The 7,915-nt window shown below is 41.1% G+C and overlaps 1 non-coding gene across 1 annotated transcript; it reads right to left on the bottom strand.

Annotated features, from left to right (window-relative positions):
* Nucleotides 1-1,136: 1,136 nt before the first annotated feature.
* Nucleotides 1,137-1,244, bottom strand: LOC112704431 (small nucleolar RNA R71). The gene has a single exon (XR_003155056.1). It is a non-coding gene; the product is annotated as a small nucleolar RNA R71 (small nucleolar RNA).
* Nucleotides 1,245-7,915: the final 6,671 nt, after the last annotated feature.

The following is a 7,915-nucleotide window of genomic DNA, read 5'->3' as shown; positions in this document are numbered from 1 at the left end:
ATCAAATCTTTTTTCAAAATCAATTTCTTTCCATTTTCAAAGATACTTGCTACCAATTAATGATTTGATTCAACATTTCAAGTATGTTGCCTTTTCTGTTGAGAAAGGTTTAATGTTTGAATCATATCTTTTCTTGTTAGTCAAGTTTTTAATTTTCAAAATCAAATCTTTTTAAAAAATGTTTTTCAAATCATATCTTCTCAATCACATTTCTTTTTTAAAACCAATCATATCTTCTTAACAACATCTTTTTCAAAATAATTTTCAACCAAATCTTTTTGATTTCTAATTCCAAAATCTTTTTCAAAAATCACTTTATTTCTTTCCCACTTTCATTTTCGAAAATTAAGTAATGTTTTTCAAAAATGTTTTCAAAATTTTTCACTTAATTTTCGAAAATCTCTTCCCTTCTTCTCACATCCTTCTATTTATGGACTAATACTATTCCTTAATGCAAAATTTGAACTCCATCTTCTCTGATAAGTTCGAATTTTCTATCTCTGTCTTCTACTATTCTTTTCCTCTGACACTTCAAGGAATCTCTATACTGTGACATAGAGGATTCCACATTTTCCTGTTTCCTTCTCTTTCTTATGAGCAGGAGCAAAGACAAAAGCATTCTTGTTGAGCCTGATCCTGAACCTGAAAGGACCTTGAAGAGAAAGCTAAGAGAAGCTAAAGCACAACTCTCTTTGGAAGACCTGACCGAATTCTTAAAAGAAGAAGAACACATGGCAGCCGAAAACAACAACAATGCTAACAATGCAAGGAAGGTGCTGGGTGACTTTACTGCACCTACTCCCAACTTCTATGGGAGAAGCATCTCTATCCCTGCCATTGGAGCAAACAACTTTGAGCTTAAGCCTCAATTAGTTTCTCTAATGCAACAGAATTGCAAGTTCCATGGACTTCCATTGGAAGATCCTCATCAGTTTTTAGCTGAGTTCTTGCAAATCTGTGACACTGTCAAGACTAATGGGGTTGACCCTGAGGTCTATAGACTTATGCTATTTCCTTTTGCTGTAAGAGACAGAGCTAGAACATGGTTAGACTCTCAACCTAAAGAAAGCCTGGACTCTTGGGAAAAGCTAGTCAATGCCTTCTTGGCAAACTTCTTTCCACCTCAAAAATTGAGTAAGCTTAGAGTGGAAGTCCAAACTTTCAGACAGAAGGAAGGAGAATCCCTCTATGAAGCTTGGGAAAGATACAAACAATTGATCAGAAAATGTCCTTCTGACATGCTTTCTGAATGGAGCATCATAGGTATTTTCTATGATGGTCTCTCTGAACTATCCAAGATGTCTTTGGATAGCTCTGCTGGAGGATCTCTTCATCTGAAGAAGACGCCTACTAAAGCTCAAGAACTGATTGAAATGGTTGCAAATAACCAATTCATGTACACTTCTGAAAGAAATCCTGTGAACAATGAGACTAGTCAGAAGAAAGGAGTTCTTGAGATTGACACTCTGAATGCCATTTTGGCTCAGAATAAAATATTGACCCAACAAGTCAATATGATTTCTCAAAGTCTGTCTGGAATGCAAAATGCACCAAGCAGTACTAAGGAAGCTTCATCTGAGGAAGAAGCTTATGATCCTGAGAACCCTTCAATAGAAGAGGTGAATTACATGGGAGAACCCTATGGAAACACCTATAATCCTTCATGGAGGAATCATCCAAATCTTTCATGGAAGGATCAACAGAGACCTCAACAAGGTTTCAATAACAATAATGGTGGAAGAAACAGGTTTAGCAATAGCAAGCCTTTTCCATCATCTTCTCAGCAACAGACAGAGAGTTCTAAGCAGAATACCTCTGACTTAGCAACCATGGTCTTTGATCTAATCAAAACCACTCAAAGTTTCATGACTGAAACAAGGTCCTCCATCAGAAATTTGGAAGGACAAGTGGGTCAGCTGAGCAAGAAAATTACTGAACTCCCTCCTAACACTCTTCCAAGCAATACAGAAGAAAATCCAAAAGGAGAGTGCAAGGCCATCAACATGGCCGAATTTTGGGAGGAAGGAGAGGCAGTGAACGCCACTGAGGAAGGCCTCACTGGACGTCCACTGACCTCCAATGAGTTCCCCAATGAGGAACCATGGGAATCTGAGGCTCAAAATGAGACCATAGAGATTCCATTTGACTTACTTCTGCCATTCATGAGCTCTGATGAGTATTCCTCCTCTGAAGAGGATGAGTATGTCACTGAAGAGCAAGTTGCTAAATACCTTGGAGTAATCATGAAGCTAAATGACAAGTTATTTGGAAATGAGACTTGGGAGGATGAACCCCCTTTGCTCACCAAAGAACTGGATGACTTGTCTAGGCAGAAACTGCCTCAAAAGAGGCAGGATCCTGGGAAGTTTTCAATACCTTGTACCATAGGCATCATGACCTTCAAGAAGGCCTTGTGTGACTTAGGGTCAAGTGTAAACCTCATGCCCCTCTCTGTAATGGAGAAGCTAGGGATCTTTGAGGTGCAAGCTGCAAAAATCTCACTAGAGATGGCAGACAATTCAAGAAAACAAGCCTATGGACTTGTAGAGGATGTTCTGGTTAAGGTTGAAGACCATTACATTCCTACTGATTTCATAGTCCTAGAGACTGGGAAGTGCATGGATGAATCCATCATCCTTGGCAGACCCTTCCTAGCCACAGCAAGGGCTGTGATTGATGTTGATAGAGGAGAGTTGATCATTCAAGTGAATGAAGAATCCTTGGTGTTTAAGGCCCAAGGATATCCCTCTGTCATCATGGAGAGGAAGCATGAAGAGCTTCTCTCAAAACAGAGCCAAACAGAGCCCCCACAGTCAAACTCTAAGTTTGGTGTTGGGAGGCCACAACCAAACTCTAAGTTTGGTGTTGAACCCCCACATTCAAACTCTAAGTTTGGTGTTGGGAGGTTCCAACATGGCTCTGAGTATCTGTGAGGCTCCATGAGAGTCCTCTGTCAAGCTAATGACATTAAAGAAGCGCTTGTTGGGAGGCAACCCAATGTTATATTTTATCTATTTTCTTTTGTTATTTTATCTTTTTTGTAGGTTGATGATCATAAGAAGTCACAAAATTAATGAAAAAAGCAAAAACAGAATGAAAAACAGGAAGAAAAATAGCACACCCTGGAGGACGCACCCACTGGCGTTTAAACGCCAGTGAGGTTAGCTGTTGGGCGTTTAACGCCCATTCTGGCACCATTCTGGGCGTTTAACGCCATAAAGGGGCACCAGACTGGCGTTAAACGCCAGAAAGGGGCAAGAAACTGGCGTTAAACGCCAGAAATGGGCACCAGCCCGGCGTTTAACGCCAGAAATGGCACAAAACGTGATTTTGCATGCCATTTGGTGTAGGGATGACTTTTCCTTGACACCTCAGGATCTGTGGACCCCACAGGATCCCCACCTACCCTACCACTCTCTCTCTTCTTCACCAATCACCTCAACACCTCTTCCCAAAAACCCCTCACCTATCAAATCCCATCTTTCTCTTCACCACTCACATCCATCCTTCATAAAACCCCACCTACCTCACCATTCAAATTCAAACCACTTTCCCACCCAAACCCACCCTCAAATGACCGAACCCTCCCCTCCCCTCTCCTATATAAACCCTCCTTCACTCCTTCATTTTCACACAACATACACACCACTTATCCCCTTCTTGGCCGAAAATTAAAGCCATTCCCTTTCCCCTCATTTCTTCTTCTTCTACTCTTTTCTTTCTTCTTTTGCTCGGGGACGAGCAAACATTTTAAGTTTGGTGTGGTAAAAGCATTGCTTTTTGTTTTTCCATAACCATTTATGGCATCTAAGGCCGGAGAAACCTCTAGAAAGAGGAAAGGGAAGGCAAAAGCTTCCACCTCCGAGTCATGGGAGACGGAGAGATTCATCTCAAGGGTGCATCAAGACCATTTCTATGAAGTTGTGGCCTTGAAGAAGGTGATCCCCGAGGTCCCTTTTTCACTCAAAAAGGGTGAATATCCGGAGATCCGACATGAGATCCGAAGAAGAGGTTGGGAAGTTCTTACCAACCCATTCAACAAGTCGGAATCTTGATGGTTCAAGAGTTCTATGCTAATGCATGGATCACCAAGAACCATGACCAAAGTGTGAACCCGAATCCAAAGAATTATCTTACTATGGTTCGGGGGAAATACTTGGATTTTAGTCCGGAGAGTGTGAGGTTGGCGTTCAACTTGCCTATGATGCAAGGAGATGAACATCCTTACACTAGAAGGGTCAACTTTGATCAAAGGTTGGACCAAGTCCTCACAGTCATATGTGAAGAGGGCGCCCAATGGAAGAGAGATTCAAGAGGAAAGCCGGTTCAATTGAGAAGGCATGACCTCAAGCCCGTGGCTAGAGGATGGTTAGAGTTCATACAACGCTCAATCATTCCCACTAGCAACCGGTCCGAAGTTACCATAGACCGGGCTATCATGATCCATAGCATCATGATTGGAGAAGAAATAGAGGTTCATGAGGTTATAGCCAAGAACTTTATAAGGTGGCGGACAAGTCCTCTACCTTGGCAAGGTTAGCCTTTCCTCATCTCATTTGTCACCTCTGTTATTCAGTTGGAGTTGACATAGAGGGAGATATCCCATTGATGAGGACAAGCCCATCACTAAGAAAAGGATGGAGCACACAAGAGATCCCACTCACCATGAGATCCCTGAAATTCCTCAAGGGATGCACTTTCCTCCACAAAACTATTGGGAGCAACTAAACACCTCCCTAGGAGAGTTGAGTTCCAAATGGGACAACTAAGGGTGGAGCACCAAGAACACTCCATCATCCTTCATGAAATTAGAGAAGACCAAAGAATCATGAGGGAGGAACAACAAAGACAAGGAAGAGACATTGAGGAGCTCAAGCACTCCATAGGATCTTCAAGAAGAAGAAAGAGCCGCCATCACTAAGGTGGACCCGTTCCTTAATTTCCTTATTCTTTATTTCTTCTGTTTTTCGAAATTTTAGTGCTTATGTTTATCTATGTTTGTGTCTTGTGATCATTAGTGTCTTAGTGTCTATGCCTAAAAGTTATGAATGTCCTATGAATCCATCACCTTTCTTAAATAAAAACGTGCTTAATTGAAAAAAGAAAGAATTGCATGAATTTTGAATTTTATAACAGTTTAATTATTTTGATGTGGTGGCAATACTGTTGTTCTCTGAATGTATGCTTAAACAGTGCATATGTATCTTGAATTTGTGGTTCATGAATGTTGGCTCTTGAAAGAATGATGAAAAAGGAGACATGTTACTGAGGATCTAAAAAATCATTAAAATGATTCTTGAAGCAAGAAAAAGCATTTCTATTCAAAAAAAAAAATCGAAAAAAAAAGAGAAAAAGAAAAACGAAAAAAAAAGAGAGAGAAATAAGAAGTTGTGATCCAAGGCAAATAAGAGTGTGCTTAAGAACCCTGGACACCTCTAATTGGGGACTTTAGCAAAGCTGAGTCACAATCTGAAAAGGTTCACCCAATTATGTGTCTGTGGCATGTATGTATCCGGTGGTAATACTGGAAAGACAGAGTGCTTTGGGCCACAGCCAAGACTCAATAAGTAGCTATGTTCAAGAATCATCATACTTTACTAGGAGAATCATTAACACTATCTGGATTCTAAGTTCCTAAAGAAGCCAACCATTCTGAATTTCAAAGGATAGAGTGAGATGCCAAAACTGTTCAGAGGCAAGAAGCTAAAAGCCCCGCTCATCTAATTAATACTGATCTTCATAGATGTTTTTGGAATTCATTGCATATTCTCTTCTTTTTATCCTATTTTGATTTTCAGTTGCTTGGGGACAAGCAACAATTTAAGTTTGGTGTTGTGATGAGCGGATAATTTGTATGCTTTTTGGCATTGTTTTTAGTATGTTTTTAGTATGATATAGTTAGTTTTTAGTATATTTTTATTAGTTTTTAGTTAAAATTCACTTTTCTGGACTTTACTATGAGTTTGTGTGTTTTTCTGTGATTTCAGGTATTTTCTGGCTGAAATTGAGGGACCTGAGCAAAAATCTGATTCAGAGACTAAAAAGGACTGCAGATGCTGTTGGATTCTGACCTCCCTGCACTCGAAGTGGATTTTCTGGAGCTACAGAAGCCCAATTGGCGCGCTCTCAACGGCGTTGGAAAGTAGACATCCTGGGCTTTCCAGCAATATATGATAGTTCATACTTTGCCCAAGATTTTGATGGCCCAAACCGGCGTTTAAAGTCACCCTCAGAAATCCCAGCGTTAAACGCTGGAACTGGCACCCAAATGGGAGTTAAACGCCCAAACTGGCATAAAAGCTGGCGTTTAACTCCAAGAAGAGTCTCTGCACGAAAATGCTTCATTGATCAGCCCAAGCACACACCAAGTGGGCCCGGAAGTGTATTTTTATGTCATTTACTCATCTCTGTAAACCTTAGGCTACTAGTTTTCTATAAGTAGGACCTTTTACTATTGTATTATAATCTTTGGATTTCTTTTAATCTTTAGATCATCTTTGGACATCTAGTTCTTAGATCATTGGGAGGCTGGCCATTCGGCCATGCCTAGACCTTATGCTTATGTATTTTCAACGGTGGAGTTTCTACACACCATAGATTAAGGTGTGGAGCTCTGCTGTACCTCGAGTATTAATGCAATTACTATTGTTCTTCCATTCAATTCCGCTTGTTCTTGTTCTAAGATATCACTTGTTCTTCAATTTGATGAATGTGATGATCTGTGACGCTCATCATCATTCTCACCTATGAACGTGTGACTGACAACCACCTCCGTTCTACTTTCGATTGGGTGAATATCTCTTGGAATCTTTAATCGGAATCTTCGTGGTATAGGCAAGAACTGATGGCGGCATTCAAGAGAATCCGGAAGGTCTAACCTTGTCTGTGGTATTCTGAGTAGGATTCAATGATTGAATGACTGTGACGTGCTTCAAACTCCTAGCGGGCGGGGCGTTAGTGACAGACGCAAAAGAATCGATGGATTCTATTCCGGCTGACCGAGAACGGACAGCTGATTCCGCTATGCTGTGACAGAGCATATGCAATCGTTTCACTGAGAGGATGGGAGGTAGCATTGACAATGGTGAAACCTACACAAGCTTGCCATGGAAAGGAATAAGAAGGATTGGATGAAGACAGTAGGAAAGCAGAGAGACGGAAGGGAAGGCATCTTCATGCGCTTATCTGAAGTTCCTACCAATGAATTACATAAGTATCTCTATCTTTATCTTTATGTTTATGCGTTCATCACCATATCTATTTGAGTCTGCCTGACTAAGATTTACAAGATGACCATAGCTTGCTTCATACTAACAATCTCCGTGGGATCGACCCTTACTCGCGTAAGGTTTATTACTTGGACGACCCAGTGCACTTGCTGGTTAGTTGTGCGAAGTTGTGTAATGCCATGGTATTGAACACCAAGTTTTTGGGGTTCATGACCGGGGATTATGAGAGTTGTGAAAAGTATTGTTCACAATTTCGCGCACCAGTAACATCAGTGCCAATTTCTGATCCGGAACAGCACCAAGTTTTTGGCGCCGTTGCCGGGGATTGTTGAGTTTGGACAACTGACGGTTCATCTTGTTGCTTAGATTAGGTATTTTTTTTTCAGAATTCTTGAAGATGAATTCTAGAGTTTCATGATGATTTGTTGAAGTCTGGCTGGCTGAAAAGCCATGTCTAATTTCATTGGGACCGAGGTTTCAACTTATCAATCACAAGAGCTTGTTGATTTCTATCAATCTTTGCTTTTGGAGCAGTGATCTGCCAAGAGGGGCTTGGCCTGGGGCCCTTATGGGCGCAGATGGGTCTAGTGGTGTTTGGACCAGAAGCCTTTTCCGTTTGAAAGCTTTGGGCTGGGGCTGGTGAGAGCATGGTCCTAATGTCCGTGTGGACCAGAGTCTTAGGACCT

The sequence above is a fragment of the Arachis hypogaea genome, chromosome 7, assembly GCF_003086295.3.
Source record: "Arachis hypogaea cultivar Tifrunner chromosome 7, arahy.Tifrunner.gnm2.J5K5, whole genome shotgun sequence".
Taxonomy (NCBI): domain Eukaryota; kingdom Viridiplantae; phylum Streptophyta; class Magnoliopsida; order Fabales; family Fabaceae; genus Arachis; species Arachis hypogaea.
This window is presented reverse-complemented; position numbering and strand designations above follow the sequence as displayed.